At 50.8% G+C, this 16,264-nt stretch overlaps 1 protein-coding gene across 5 annotated transcripts in view; it reads left to right on the top strand.

Moving 5' to 3' along the window:
• PRKCB (protein kinase C beta) overlaps window positions 1–16,264 on the top strand; it is a 299,355-nt gene that overhangs the window by 124,259 nt on the left and 158,832 nt on the right. For 2 of the 5 annotated variants that reach the window (XM_036308218.1, XM_036308215.1), the window contains exon 1: window positions 10,711–10,945. The exons of the other annotated variants lie outside the window; for them this stretch is intronic. The gene's annotated coding sequence lies outside the window, so the exon portion shown is untranslated. Of the gene's footprint in view, window positions 1–10,710; window positions 10,946–16,264 lie in introns of those variants that run through there. 5 annotated transcript variants of the gene reach the window in all.

Raw genomic sequence — 16,264 nt, 5'->3', positions numbered from 1 at the left:
AGGTTGGGTGAGTGAGTGGAGCCAGGGGATTGCTTTGCAATGGAGAATGTAAGCTCATCTGAAAGGGAAGCGATTGCTCGATTGCTCGCTTATTCACACGTATTCATTGAGTACCTTCTAGGTGCCAAGTGCTGTTCAGACACAGGACACAGCAGTGCAGGGAGTGATGAACGCCTGCCCTCTTGGAGTTGACATTTTAGTGGTGAACTCGGGTCCAATTGCTCTGACACCACGTGACAATATGTACCCATTGTTGCTATAACTTCCTAATTTGGGGGAAAAAAGCCAGAAACTTGGACTTTGAAAAACCATGAACACTACTACCTTAAGTATTGCCAATGGTTTCACATTGTTTTAAAAAGCACAGTGCAGCCCTAGCTGGTTTGGCTCAGTGGAGAGAGCGTCGTCCTGCGGACTGAAGGGTCGATTCCGGTCAAGGGCACACGCTTCGGTTACAGGCTCGATCCCCATTAGGGTGTGTGCAGGAGGCAGCCAGTCAATGATTCTCTGTCATCATTGATGTTTCTCTCTCTCTCCCTCTCCCTTCCTCTCTGAAATCAATAAAAGTATATTAAAAAAAAAAAGAAGAAGAAGAAGCACATGTGGCCACTGGTTTGCAGCCCCCACTGCCACAGGCTCCTGGAGCAGCCATGGGAGGAGGTGTCTGCCCTGCAAGTCAGCAGCTGGTGCCAGGCCAAGGTGGTGGGCGCAGAGGGTGCCGCGTCCCTCCCTGCCTGAGGGTCTCCTGGCGTTTGCTGCCCACAGGGCAGGCTGCAGGCCGTGGGTGCCAATGTCCCTGCCCTCACCCTTGCTTGGACAGCAGCCGTGGCTGGGTTCCAGTCCCCAGGAGGACCAAGTAGCTTCCTATAGTCCCTGCTGGGGACAGGGTGGTGGCCTGACGTGGAGAAGTGCTGTGGGCCGTGGGCTGGGAATGTGGGCTGTGAGCTGGGAAGCCGGCTTTGAAGCAGAGAATGAATAGCTTTGTTGCCTGAGTATGTGACCTTGGGGGACTGAGGGAAAGCCTGTGTGGGAAGGATTGGGACTAGAACTGGGGAAAGACACTTAGGACACTAGCAGGAGCAATTCCTAGCAGCAGGAGGCTCTGGGAGAGTGGGTGGTGAGATTCCTGGGAAAATGGGATCTATCTGTCAGGATCCCAGCAGGAAACTCTTGCTGGGAGGCTTCATCGAAGGGAGCTGACGGAGGTGTTACTTAGCACCTCCAGGAGGAAGGAGCAGGTAGAGGGAAGGGGGCGGGAGCTCAGGAAGAGGGCCTGCTGGCAGGAACGTGGTCTGGAGGGAGGCCACTGCTCCCAAAGGCAACATGGAGGCGAGGAAGAAGTGGGGCAGATGCCCCAGATTAATCCGCAGGGTGGCGTCCGGGTCAGATCCCAGCAGGCAGGCGGAGTGGGCCCTGGGGGAGACGGGGCAGCCAGCGCACAGACACAGTCTTTTCTCGGAAGGAGAGGATAATAGGCCGCTACCTCAGCAGGGTATTGGCGGTAACGCTGCTCACAGATGTGCCTGGGAAGTAGTAAGCGGTCCATGATGCTGAGGCTCTGGGGGTCTCAAGTCGTTCCTGGGACCTGAAAGAAAGCTGTTCCCTGCATTGTCTCCCCAGACAGTTTTAGGACGAGAGACCGCCCTCCCTGCCCTGCAGTGCGGCAGGGATAAGAGCTCTTTGTGGGGAGCATGAGGTGGAGGTGCAGCAGGTAAGAGCAGAGGCTGTTGGTTACTTAACTTCTCAGGCCTCGTTTTTCTCATCTGAAAAATGGGGATATTAGTGATTCCCACCTCATGGCTGTGAGCATTAAATGAGTTGATCTATGTGAAGAGCTTAGAACAATACCGGGCACATAGTAGGCTGTTGTTGCTGTTGCCATCAATAGATGCCAGCTATTGTTGTTTCCACCGCCTTCTCCGATTCCTCCTCCTCCTTTTTCTTCATCATCATTTATTACCTCAGTGGGTTAACTCCAAGCAAAACTGACCTGTTGGCGGTAGAAAATACCCCCTCTCCGCCCCCCCGCCCCCCCCCCCCACCTGCCTCCCCCCTGGGTGGAGTCCACCCCACCAGCGCTCGGGGCCTCACTGATCACAGCATTATCTTCTCCTCCGCCCACAGGGAGGATATTTCAGGCATGATTGATGGGTGTATGTGTGTACGTGGGGAAGGGTGGGCTTGTGCCTGCCTCTGGGGACACAGGCCTTTGTTATGCAGAATAGCTTGCCTGTCATCCCACTGCGGGCCCTTCCTTGAAAAGTTCCAGGCTATTTTTGAAGCCTCGTGGCTCACATGTGCCTTCCCCACCGAGTCAGCGCCAGCAGGAAACATCGGGGCCTGGCGCAGAGCACAGAGCAGAGGGCTTTCAGTGCGCACGGGGCTGAGTGCTCGAGTGACAGGGAGGAGGACGTGGCAAGAACGCTGCCTTTCGGGACTGGAGGCGGCGTGTGTTTGCATTGAGACCTGGGGCTTTCCCGGGAAATCATAGCGGTGCCACAGGTTAAGTTGGCTCTGAGAAGGCACCAAAGGGCAGAAGCACTGCTTGGTACCCACTTATATACAGTCTACAAGGTCAGTAAGGACGCCAGGCGTTGGGCCCTGGGCAGCACCTGGGCTCTGGGCTCTGCAGGCGGAAGCACCGGGCGAAGGAGGGAAGCACCACAGAGCTGGTCCCGGGAGCTGGTCCCGGGAGCTGGCCGCTTTGCTGCTGACGGAAGCCACTCACTGGAGCCAAACTGCATGTTGGCAAAAATGTGGGCCTGGGAGCGAGGGCGCCAAACCCGAGTCTTTGTACGTGTGTCACCCTTCCTGTTCTCCCCTGAAGGGCAGAGTGTGCCTTTGGAGACGGGTAGCCTGCGTTCAGATCCCTCCACGGCCTCTTGCTAGCCCTTTGATCTCTGGCAGGTGCTTTAAGGCTCGGGAGTCTCTCTGAGCCACCCGTTCCTTGTCGGGCAGGAACTGTTGCAGTCCTTGCAAGGCTAGTGATCCTGGTGTGACAAGCCCCCCGGGGCTCAAAATCAGCGTCTGCTGGCCGCTCTGTTGCGTTCAGTTCTCCCAGTGGTCTCAAGGCGGGCCTTCCTTATTTCACAAATGAACGAGGAGACGGAGGCGGGAATGCCCGTCCTCCCCACGCGGGGGAGCACTGGCCACTGGCGCCCAGCCTTCCGACCTCCTTGAGGGAGCACCTGGGGAGTGGTCAGGGCTGACCAACCTTGGAGTCCCTTGGGCAGGTGTTATGAGCCTCTAAAGGTCTCAGCTTCTCTTAGACATGAAAGGGGAGAAGAATAGACTTCCTTTCTACGGTTGTTGTGAGGGTTGCATGAGATAATCCTGGACACACTTAGCACGTGCTTGGATTATACTGCAGTGTCAGTCGCCCAGTGTACTGTGGTCTGAAAGTATTCACAGAAAATTACAGAAATAAACAATTGGTAGGTTTCACTTACGCACCGTTCTGAGCAGTGTGACGAGCTCTCGCAAGTCCCTCTCCGTCCACCGGGATGTGAGTCATCGCGGTCCACCCTGCAGACACGCCGCCCTCAGTCACCAGTGGCTGCCTCAGCCATCAGATCGACTGTCCTGGGGTCACAGTGCTTGTGTTCCAGTGGCCCTTCTTTTATTTAGTAATGGCCCAAACGTGCAGGGGTGGTGATGCCAGCACTCGGAGGTGACCCAGACAAGCTGTGAGGGAGAGGGTGTGAGGAGGAGGAGCACAGCACGCGAGGCTTCCCCCTCTCCTGCGACGCCATTCTGCAGCCAGAATGGCCCCTAGTGAGCAGATCTCTGTTTCCTAAAGGTGACTTTGCCCAAAGAGATCCAAACAGGACTTTCGCTTTTTACCCAAAAAGTCATTACTGTACTAATATAGGACTCTTTGTTTGTTAGTTTGTTGTTGTTGTTTTTTTGTTAATCCTCACCTGAACATATTTTTCTATTGATTTTTAGAGAGTGGAAGGTAGAGGAGAGAGAAACATTGATGTGAGAGAGACACAATGATTGGTTGCCTCCTGCACGCACCCCGACCGGGGGCGGGGATTGAGCCTGCAACTGAGGTACATGCCCTTGACTGGAATCGAACCCGGGATCCTTCAGTCCATAGGCCAACACTATCCACTGAGACAAACCAGCAGGGCATAATATAGGTCTTTTGTAGAAGCAAAGTGGTGTAATGTGAACTTGTGGAAAGCAGGTGGTTCAGGCATCTCCTGGGGGTCTTGGAACCTGTCCCCGCGGATAAGGGGGACCCCTGTAGCAAGCACCCAATAAGGTATTTGCCGCTGCTGTTGAGTCGGTGGTATTGGCAGTAGAGCAATCGTAGTTGTGGTTATTGTTGTACTTGTAGTAGTAGCAGTAATGGTTCCGTCACCCAAGACTCAGGTTGGTTTGAGTGTTGACTCTGGGAACATTGCTAATCTTCTCCTTGTTCTTTTTCTCACGCCTCTGAGGACAGACAGTGTCTATTCCCTATCCCATGCCTTGCCTGGGACCACCCTTCTCCACCCTTCTCAGCCCTGGCCTTTGCCTGGAGGTGGACCCTGCTGGCTGAGCAGCGGGAGCCCAGAGGCAGGAGGAGAGAGGTGTTAGAGTATTTCCAGCCTCCGCTCCCTCCTCCACCGCTGGCCCCTCGCAGTGGCAGCTCCTGGCAGGCGGCCCTCTCCCTTGGTCCAGCTCTCTGGGCTTTTCTGACATTATTTCACAAGATTAAACCGTAGTCCTAGGTGTGGTAACAGTTTCCTATGGTTGTTAGTTGTCAGTGTCTTTAATTGAACATCCAGGGTGAATTCCATTTCCTGCTGAGACTCCGAAAAGACATATGAACCCATTAAAATAATGTATTGGATTGTTTTCGTTCTAAAAAAATAAAGTGGCACAAGCATTCTGGAAAACAGTGGCAGTTTTTTTTTTTCTTTTCTTTAAAGATAAACACAGAGTTAACGTATGACACAGCCATTTTGCTTCTAGGTATTTAGCAACATAAGTTAAATTACACGCCCACACAAAGACATATAAATAAATGTTCATAGCGGTTTTACTTTAATAGCCAGAAACCTGGGAAAAAACCCAAATGTTGATCAATAGATGAATGGATAAACAAACTTAGGATAACCATATATAAAAACTAACTACTGATACTGGCAACTGCAATTAATAATTAAAACATTATTCTGAGTGAAAGAAGGCAGACAAAATATACATGGTATGGTTCCATTAATCTAGAGTAACAGAGAGCAGATTGGTGGCTGCCCAGGGCTGGGGTGGGGCGGGGGGGTTAATTGTAAAAAGGCGCAAGAGAACTGGGGTGGTGAGAGGGCCCATGTCTTGATTGTGGTGGCAATCACACGGGTGTAATACATCTGTCAAAACTCACCGAACTGTACATCCAAAATGGTACGTTTTCTTGTATTAAATTATGCCTGGTGAGCTGACAGTTTGCTTTGTTATTTTAGAATATTAGGGAAATACAGAATTACAGAAGAACAACAAAACCCTGATGCTCTTGTAATCAGAGATAACTATTGCCGCTGTCAACATTTTATGTATTTCCTCCCAATTTCTTTCTGTGCTTAAATTTTCTAACCTCAATTGACTTAGTCAAATAAAAAAGAAAGCAATGGCACGTCTCAGCATGAGGACGTTTTGCTGACTGCTCTGCGCCTCCGGGCACTGGGATGATGGCGAGGAGGCTGTGTCCTGGACGCTCACAAGTACTGGGAGGGAAGGGAGTGTTTGGTGTGGAGAGGGGGGCATGCTGGAGACAGATCTGCACCCGTCAGTCATGGGAGGGCCCTGAGATCTGTTCTGTGCCACACTAGGGATGTGGGAGTGACCAGAGCCTGCGGTTCTGCTGCCTAGTGGAGGTAACAGCCGGGGGATGAAAGCTATTATTATTAGTAATAACAAGAACAAAAGCAATAGCTAATATTTCTGATGAACATACTTTGTGCCAGTTATTGTGTTAGGCTTATTTTTCTGTTAAAGTGTTTAATATGTTGTTGCATTTAATCTCTCAGCAACTCTATGAGTAGGAACTTTTTCTAAATTTTTTTAAAATTTAAATATAGTTGTTATACAATCTTAAAACTGGTTATATTAGTTTCAGTTGCATAGTGATTTGACACTTTTATGCCTTACAATGTGATCACCCCACTAATCCCAGTGATCATGTGTCACCATGCGAACTTATTACAATACTAGAGGCCTGGTGCAGGAAATTCGTTTACTCGGGTGGGGGCGGTCCCTCAGCCCGGCCTGCGCCCTTTCGCAGCCCGGCCTGCGCCCTTTCGCAGTCCGGGAGCCCTTGGGGGGGATGTCCGACTGACGGCTTAGGCCCGCTCCACTGCCACTGCACTCGCCAGCTGTGAGCCTGGCTTCTGGTTGAGTGGTGCTCCCCCTGTGGGAATGCACTGACCACCAGGGGGAAGCTCCTGTGTTGAGCGTCTGCCCCCTAGTAGTTAGTGGGCATCATAGTGACCGGTCGTTCTGCCTTTTGGTTGACTTTTTTTTTTTTTTTTTTATATTTTTTTAATTAAATCTTTATTGTTCAGGTTATTACATTTGTTCCTCTTTTTTCCCCCCATAACTCCCCTCCTCCCAATTCCCACCCCACCCTCCTCCCTCACTCCCCACCCACTGTCCTCATCCATAGGTGCACGATTTTTGTCCAGTCCCTTCCTGCATCTCCCACACCCCTTTCCCCCACAAGAATAGTCAGTCCATTCCCTTTCTATGTCCCTGATTCTATTATGATCACCAGATTATTTATTCACTTGATTCTTAGATTCACTTGTTGATAGATGCATGTTTGTTGTTCATAATTTGTATCTTTACCTTTTTCTTCTTCTTCCTCTTCTTAAAGGATACCTTTCAGCATTTCATATAATCTTGGTTTGGTGGTGATGAACTCCTTTAGCTTTTCCTTATCTGTGAAGCTCTTTATCTGACCTTCAGTTCTGAATGATAGCTTTGCTGGATAAAGTAATCTTGGTTGTAGGTTCTTGGTATTCATCACTTTGAATATTTCTTGCCATTCCCTTCTGGCCTGCAAAGTTTCTGTTGAGAAATCAGCTGACAGTCATATGGGTATTCCCTTGTAGGTAACTGAGTTTCTTTCTCTTGCTGCTTTTAAGATTCTCTCTTTGTCTTTTGCTCTTGGCATTTTAATTATGATGTGTCTTGGTCCTCTTTGGATTCCTTTTGTTTGGGGTTCTTTGTGCTTCCTGGACCTGTAAGTCTATGTCTTTCACCAGGTGGGGGAAGTTTTCTGTCATTACTTCTTCAAATAGGTTTTCAATATCTTGGTCTCTCTCATCTTCTGGCACCCCTATAATTCTGATGTTGGTACACTTGAAGCTGTCCCAGAGGCTCCTTACACTATCTTCGTATTTTCAGATTCTTTTTTCATTTTGCTTTTCTGGTTGGGTGTTTTTTGCTTCTTCGCATTTCAAATCTTTGCCTTGATTCTTGCGCTCCTCTGGTCTGCTGTTGGGAGTCTGTATAGTATTCGTTATTTCAGTCCGTGTATGCTTAATTTCTAGTTGGTTCTTTATCATAACATCGAGGGTCTCATTAGATTTCTTGGGGATCTCACTACATTTATCGGCAGCTTCTAGACAGTTCTTAAGAGACCTTAAAAGTGTGGTTCTGAACTCAATATCCTCCATTGACAGTTTTGTCCTGTTTCTTTGTCTCCACATTTTTTATGCTTTCTTGGTGCACCCCCTAGTGGTTGTTGTGCACAGTCTTGTTGTAGTTAAGCCTTGATTGTTGTCGGCAATACCAGGGGTGATTTGACCTCCAGGCTAACTGGCTATGAGAGTCTGCTGTTTCTGCAGTGGGAGAGCTTCTGTGCTGGATCTCTAGGGCGGTGCTAATCTAGCTTTTGCCTGAGGCTATCTGGCAAATGGCTCTGCGCAGGGCTTGTGTGGGGTGGGTCCCTGGGTTTCTATAGGGCGGGCCGGAGCGAGCAGTTATGGCTGCTCTCAGTTCCGTCCCTAGGGGCTCTGCCTCACAGAGTCCCAGCAACCACTGCAAACCTCGGAGAGAAAGCTGCCTTTGAGTTCCGACCGAAGCCAGACAGTCCCGCTTCTCCCATTTGAGTCTGGGTCCCTAGAGACTCGCCTGGATCTGGAGCTCAGAGTCTGAAACACCCTCCCGATTGAAAACAACAACCGCGCCCTCCGCCTCCAGCCCGCTCCTTGTGCACTCGGCACCTGAGTATTTCACTTCAGCACTGCGCCTCCTCTGAGTCTGGGTATGATATTCTCTTTCCTCCTAGTTGTAGAATTTCCACTCAGCCAGCCTTCCTGTGGTTCTGGATGATGTCCGTTCCGTCTTTTAGTTGTTTTTTGAAGTGGTTGTTCGAGGCAGCAATCTCCGGCGTTAACCTATGCCGCCATCTTGGTTTCTCCCTCTTGGTTGACTTTCATATTAGTCTTTTATTATATAGGATTATTGACTATATCTCCTCCCCCCTTTCACCCCCTCCCTCTGGTAACCGTCCCTTGGGTGTCTGTTTTTGTGAGTCTGTTTTTGTTTTGTATTGTTTTTAGATTCACATATATGTGAAATCATTTGGAGGAGCTAGGGAAAGGAAGGAGGGGCCCGGAGGGCAGGATTCCGGAGGCAAGGGGAGGCACAGGCAAGGGGAGGCACATGGAAGCCGACGTGTGCAGCCTGAAGAACTTTCTAATATTAGGTTGTTTGAGGAGGTGGAGTGGGCAGTGAGAAGTTTGGTGACTCTCAGGGATGTGGTGGGGAGGACGTTTGCATCAGCTTCGGAGGAGATCAGATGTCTTTAAATTGTCTAGGGTTGTTAGGTTTTGTAAGCAACGGAAATTGAGTCTAGTTGTCTTATAAAATCAGTGGGAAGTGTGCAGGGTTCTGTTCATGCAACGCCATGCCTTAGAAAGTACAAGGTCGAGAGTAGCTCTTAGATTGAGTGGCAGGAACTAATGGGCCACCTTCTATGGGGACACCATTGATTCAAGAAGCAAATTCACAGGAGAAAAAGTGTGATTGGCTGATTTTGGACATGAATTTGTCTCTGGGCTTCATGCCACCTAGCTTCAGAAGCACAAGTTGGTGGATAGAACTCATTGTCATGTCAAGAAAGGACTTGGCCTTGTGCTGTGTGGCCCCACCTTCACGAGCAAGAGCAGGAGCTGGGAATGGCAGGTGGTGTGAAGCTCTCCGAACTCATTGGCAAGGTGGATGCACCGTCTCTTGAACAGAAGCCCAATCACAGGTGCCCGAGGGTCAGGAGGCCTTCAGGTCTAGCTCCTGGCTTTCTCTTACCGAGCATGCCTGGATGAACGGTGAGTCTGCGAGGCTGTGAGTCTGGGATTGAGGAGGTGTGAGGCGCTGCATCCCAGCTTTCCTGTTCCCCGGCGCTGATCGGATTGAGTGCTCTTACTACCAGAGCCCTGTTTGAAAAAGGAGAGAGGTTTATTTATACGAACACATGAAGCACAGGGGGACACAGGGCCCTCACTGCCCACTCTCCTACTTCTAACCTTTGGTGTATGAGTCAGAAGTCTTGGGTCTCAAGAAACAAGCACTTCATTCAGTTGGTTTACTTAAAGAGGGATCTGTGGGCTCGTAGAAAAGTTGCGGGGGTCTCCCCAAGGCCTGGTGAGGTCAGGTGCTCGGATGCGGCCATCGGACATCTCCGCTCTGCTTTTCTCTGCTGGCTTCGTTCTCAGAAAAGCCTTTCCTTCGTGAAAACGAAGCTGGCAGACTCACTTCCCTGGCAGCTTAGCAGCACTACCGGGAAGGGCGGCCTCTTTCCTGATGATTCTGGCACAAGCCCCTGACCACACGCCCACCCTAAACATACAGTGCAGCCTGGGTTTTATGTCAGGGGAGCTGGGGGTGGGGGGAGGGGAGCGAGGGCGGCCTTAGCCGGCTCACAGGAACTGGGGCTCAGAGAGGGTGACCCCCAAAGCAGAAGCACAAAGGATGGATGCTGCTCAGGCAGAAACGAGAGATGTCCCCCACTTGGTTTCAGGGCCCGGTCTTCTTCTGGCCCCCGCTCTGCGTCTGGGTGTGGCTGATATGGCTGGTGAATGAAGGGGTGCTGGTGTTTCCTCTTAGGCTGGGCATTATGTCCTGCTGCCCCCACATTGGGGCCTGATTGAAAGCGGGAGGCCACGGGGTCAAGGGCAGTCCCCGTGTGCTCCCCGAGCCAGCAGGGTGTCCCCAGCAGCTGTCCTGCCCGCACTGCCTCCCAGGGTTGGTGTAGCAGAAGGTGGTGGTGGCAGGCGCCTTTCTTCTCACGGGTTTGTTGACGTCTGAGGACTTCTTCACTTCTGCTTGGCTCCACCGCTTATCTTGCTTAATTAAATAAACTTGGGGACATTCTGAACAAAAGCATTCCTGTGGTTGCTTGACCCCTCAAGGTTATTGCTTTTGAGTTCCCTCCCTAGAGCTCGGCTGTTGGCTGTCGATAAACAAATGAGGTTCGCTCTCTCCCTCCTCTCCCGCGGGAGGACTGACAGACCCTGGAGGCTGCAGCTGTGGGGCATGGGCGGTGGTTCTCGGGGTGCTGGGGTGGAGTGGGCCTGGCTGCGTCAGTTTGGGGAAAGCATGCAGATTAGCAGGCTCCTCAACATGCTGGGACACAGATAAAACCCAAGAAGAAAACAGAGGATGTCCCACCACACACACACACACACACACACACACACACACACACACACACACGTATAGATTCACACCGATGCGCTCATGTGTGAAGGATCTGGTAGACACTGGAGAGAATAGCCTCCTGCACTAAAGGGAGCAGAGCAGTGATTCTCGACTGGACACTCCTCTGCGATGTTTGAATGTTAAGCCATAAGCATGGGACGCTGTTTAAAAAGAGATCCTCACACTCAAAGCCAGCCACGCGGGCCGTGCATGGCCTGCGCTCACGCAGCGCGACCTTTCCCTTGAGCCAGCCAGGGTGAGTGACTTCTGAGTGTGGGGCGGCAAGAGAGGCCACTCACTCATTCATTCATTGCTAATACATTCATTCATATTTTTATTGAGAATTAGATATGAGGCAGGCATGCACCAGGCATGTTAATCTGGTTTCTCCTCACAGCCATGTGTGAAGTAGGTGGCCTGCCCCATTCTGTGGCTGGGTTTTAGTTCGGAGATCCTATGTAGCCAGGATGTCCCCCTAACACCCTGCTTCTAAGTGGGTGCGGCTCAGGTGTCTTTGAATGGCTTGCACAGAGCTGTAAAAAGTCCTGTCCGGCCACAGGACAGTGACCCCAGGGTTACTGTTGGATGGAGCGAGTGTCCCTGGGACAGGCATGTGCTCAGTGGGCCCAGCTGCACCCTCTGGGCCGTGCCACCCCAGGCTGCTTCACGGTCACAGGCGTAAGGGAGGTGGGATGAGGCTTTAGTGCAAGACCCCACGTCTGAGGTGCCGAGGCAGCCAGGGAGGAATGAGTGGGGCTCGGGGCTCGGGAGACAGCGTGAAAGATGTTGGCAAAGGACGAATCCGTGGGAGCTTAGCCATCACCTGGGTGGCGGGGCGAGGGAAGCGGGGAGCTTTCTTCGGGGCAGCGAGCTGGACGGTGAAGGGCACTGTGGAAGCTGAGAGCTGCGGGAGACACGCCTGCTTCCCACATGGAGGCTGCGCCGACTGCCTGGACGCCTCAGGCAGACGCTGCTCTCTGAGCATCAGCGGCCCTGTTCACGCCCCAGTACCCCTCCCCAGTACCCCTCCCCAGTACCCCTCCCCAGGCCCCTCCCCAGTACCCCTCCCCAGTACCCCTCCCCAGGCCCCTCCCCAGTACCCCTCCCCAGTACCCCTCCCCAGTACCCCTCCCCAGGCCCCTCCCCAGTACCCCTCCCCAGGCCCCTCCCCAGTACTCCTCCCCAGGCCCCTCCCCAGACCTCTCCCCAGGCGCCGTGCGCTCAGGTGAAGCAGGGACGGGAGAGCCCTTGGCAGTCAGGTGGCATGGCCACGGGAGTCAGGCGAGGGGTTGGGTGGAAATGGTGACCAGGCCTTTCAGCCTTGGTCATGGAGATGGTTCGGGAAAGCGCTTGGGGAAGCGCCGCCTGAGCGTGGACACTGAGTCAGCTCTGCACTGGGAGCAGAAGGGGTCCCCCTAGACACAGCAGAGCTGGATTGGCATGTGGCCCCTGCGCAGGCGCACGCCCGAGCACTTGGCCTGTGCTGTCTGTGGGAGCTTTGTTACTCCCGCTGTGGAGGAGGAAACAATCCGAGAGGCGAAGGACTTGGGTGGTCCAGACCCGGCCCATCTGCCCCCAGGGGCGTGCCTAGGGCCCTCCTTGTCCTCCACCCAGGAACCTGGAGCCAGCACTGAAGTCCCCCTCAGGTTGATGTGGAGTTCGGGGCAAAGGTGGTTTCCCAGAGATGCCGGTTTCCGCTAAGACCCCAGTGAGGACAGGGTAAAAGAGGGGGATCAACTCTAAAAACAAAACAAAATAGAATTTTGATGGCTTGACAGTCCTTTCTGGACTGCGGTGGCTACGTGAAGGTGGTGGGTGGGATTTGGGGTGGGGTGCAGGGTCGTGTGAGTTGGGGTCCCTGTGCTTTCTTGGAGCAGATGCTCCCCAAGACTCGTGACTGTGGTTTTCTGCGTCGGGGCCACGCAGGTGCTCTGCTCCTTGGCTGGTGCATTCGGTTCCGAGGGCGGCTGTAACCACTGCCCACGGCCGAGTGGCTTCCAATGGCAAGATGCCTGATCTCACCGTCCTGGAGGCCAGCAGTCTAACATGGGGCTAAAATCAAGGAGTCAGCAGGGATGGATGCCTTCCTTCCCGAGGCCTCTCCGGCTTCCGGAGCCCGCCCCCATCCGTCCTCTCCAGCAATGCAGCACCTCAACCCCCGCTCCAACTCCTCCTCCCACTCCTCCTCCCTCCGACAGGATCCTTGTGATCCCTCTGGGCCCACAGATGGTCCAGGATGACCCTCATCTCAAGGTCCTCAATTGAATCACACCTGCAAAGTCCATTCTGCCACGCGAGGTACCGTAGTCACCCCCGGTCACACGTTCCCGCGGTGAGGACGGGCATCTCCGGCGAGGGGGGGGGGGAGGCACTGTTTTACCTGCCAAGCTGGCCTGTGGTCTTCATTTTACACTGAAAAAGGGAGGTGCAGGTGGATGGAGCTTGGGACGTGAGTCTCATTCCCTGCGGAGCTGAGTGGCAATTTTCCTGTTTACACAAGTCGCACATGTGTTCTCCCAGCGGAACCCCAGGCATTTGAGCCGGAGACCCCGTGTGCAGTCCGGGAAAGCACGGCAGGCTGGCGGAGAGGTGGGCTGCGAGCTTCCGCTCTGCAGAGCAAGGACTTGCCGCGTGAACCAGGGCCTCCAGGAATTCTGGGCTCCTGCCAGTGCCTGTTACGAGGACGACCTGGCACAGGTTTCAGCAGCTCAGTAAATGTTGCCTCTTATTTAAGAAAAGCTGGTCTTTCCCTGAATTTGCCAAACAGAAATGAGGGGGTGTTTATTTGTATCAGGAAAGGTTTGGTTTGTTTCTTTAAATAGCCAGCTGCACTGCTTCTCTTTAAAGTGTTCTGGTTAATGGGAAATGTGATCTGCACAGCTTCTCAGAAGCACATGGTGCAGAGGCGGTACCTGCACCAGAAGCTCATTGTCTTTCCCTCGTCTGTGCCCAGCTTCTCTGCAGCATGTGCTGGTGGAGTCAGGTCACTGGGCCATTGATCCCACCTGTGGGCCGGGTGGTTTATCTCTGCAGCTACCGGCTACGGGGTGGCTGCCTGGTCAGTGGCGCGTGTGCGGCCACCCTGTCCATGGTGTTGGAAGGTGGACGGCCATCAGGGATACATCACTGTGAAGTTGGTCGGGTTTTCTTCCTTTTCTATGGCTCATGCCATTCATTTTTTTCATTCATTCATTCATTCACCAAACATTTTTTGCCACGTATCAGTTATGTCCAAGAGTTGTGGTAGACACTGGGTAGCTAGAGACGAGCCCCCTTCCCTCCCACACAGAGAGGAAGGATGAATAAAATCATCGTTGATATTTTGAAGAAAGGTTTAGACTAAAGCAACTTCTGATAAATGAGGGTAGGGTTGCGGGCCCGTAACAACTTTCATAAGTAATTCTGTGCCAAGGAAGAAATGAAAACCATAATAGACCACTTAGAAACTTAAAACATTCCTAACCAATAAGCAGCACAAGGAATACAAATAAAAGAAGTAGGACAAAGATAATAAGCAGGAGAAATAAAAGTAAAAGTAGCAATTGATAAGTAGGAAAAAAACCAGTAGCATTGAAAAATACAGACATGATTTGCTTCCTTAAAATGATAGGATAATAAAATAGACAACAAAGAAGCCAAACCTGGGAGAAAATAAAAAGAGGAACTAACAATACAATGGAAGACAAGATGGACAGTTTCCAAGGAAAAATATGAATTCCAAAAGCCAGTTTGACAGACAGTGATGGGCAGGTGGAGCTGGCGGAGACTCAAACAGGTGGGACTTCCTGCTGTTGTCCCCTCTGTCCCATGCTGCTCAGAAAGTTCTAGGTGTAAAATATGGCAAAGGAAAAAAGAGGCATTTCTATCAGAAAGGAAAAGAACATTATGCGGAATAATATGATTCTCTACCTGGAAAACTCAAAGGAAACTGAGGGCTCAGAAAAACTATTACGAGTTTAAAGATGCTTACAAAATAAACATACAGTACTGCCAACTCATTGCTTTCCTATTTGTAAACATAGCCATTGGTATTTTTAAAAGGTTGGCCATTTGATTCCAGAGTTCATTCGGAGCAGTAAACGTAGGAAATGTTGAAAGTAAGGATAATGAGGGAGGATCGCCCTGCCCGGATTAATACATTACAAAGCTACTGTAATTAGAACTTACGTTGCTGTATCACAGGACAGACCAGGGGAACAGAGCAGAAGGCCAGAGGCAGACTCCAGTGTGCAGAATTAGCATCCAGTAAAGTTGGCGTCTGAAGTCAGTGAGGAAGGGACGAATTATTCAATAAAAGATGCTGGGACAACTGATTACCATTTGGAAAAATACGGCAAATTAGATCCCCATGCCACATCAGATACCAGGAAATTCCAGAGGATTAAAGAGCTTAAAATGCAAGTGATGCCATATAAAAGCAAAACAACAACAACAAAGAGTGACATTTATATGAACTTGGGGCGTACGGGGCTCTTTGGAAGTGTAGTTGGATTGTTTTCTTTGTCCAGTTTTATCTTTTAATGATCTGCAAGTTACACATAATCTTTCCATTCTTATTCTCAATTGTTGACACACATATTCAAACTTGTAATGTCCCATGTGGCCTCTCTTAGTTCCTGTGATCTCCTGGGGAGGAAGACAGGGGTCTCCGCATTCCAGAGCCCTTCCTCCCAGCCCCGCAGGACCCAGACCCCTCCTCGCTCCTGGAGCTTTTTGTTCACTCACCACTATTTCTTTTTTTTTTTTTTTTTTTTTTTTTTTTTTTTTTTTATTTATTTATTTTTTTTTTTTTATTTTTTTTTTTTTTAATTTATTTTTTTTTATTGCTTAAAGTATTACAAAGGGTATTACATATGTGTCCATTTTATCCCCCCGCCCTAGACAGTCCCCTAGCCTCCCCTATCCCCCAATGTCTTATGTCCACTGGTTATGCTTCTATGCATGCATACAAGTCCTTTAGTTGATCTCTTACCCCCCTACCTCCTGCCCCGCAACCCTCCCCGGCCTTCCTGCTGCAGTCTGACAATCTGTTTGAGGCAGCTCTGCCTCTGTATCTATTATTGTACAAAAGTTTATAATGGTCTCTATTATCCATGAATGAGTGAGATCATGTGGTATTTTTCCTTCATTGACTGGCTTATTTCACTTAGCATAATGCTCTCCAGTTCCATCCATGACGTTGCAAACGGCAAGAGTTCCTTCCTTTTTAGAGCAGCACAGTATTCCATCGTGTAGATGTACCACAGTTTTCTAATCCATTCATCTACTGATGGGCACTTAGGCTGTTTCCAGATCTTAGCTATGGTGAATTGTGCTGCTATGAACATAGGGGTGCATATATCCTTTCTGATTGGTGTTTCTGGTTTCTTGGGATATATTCCTAGAAGTGGGATCACAGGGTCAAATGGGAGTTCCATTTTCAGTTTTTTAAGGAAACTCCATACTGTCTTCCATAGTGGCTGCACCAGTCTGCATTCCCACCAGCAGTGCACAAGTGTTCCTTTTTCTCCACATCCTCTCCAGCACTTGTCGTTTGTTGATTTGTTGATGATAGCCAGTCTGACAGGTGTGAGAT

Source organism: Myotis myotis, unplaced genomic scaffold (genome assembly GCF_014108235.1).
Source record: "Myotis myotis isolate mMyoMyo1 unplaced genomic scaffold, mMyoMyo1.p scaffold_m19_p_5, whole genome shotgun sequence".
Classification (NCBI taxonomy): Eukaryota; Metazoa; Chordata; class Mammalia; order Chiroptera; family Vespertilionidae; genus Myotis; species Myotis myotis.
Note: the sequence above shows the minus strand (reverse complement) of the source record. Positions and strands in the feature narration are given on the sequence as shown.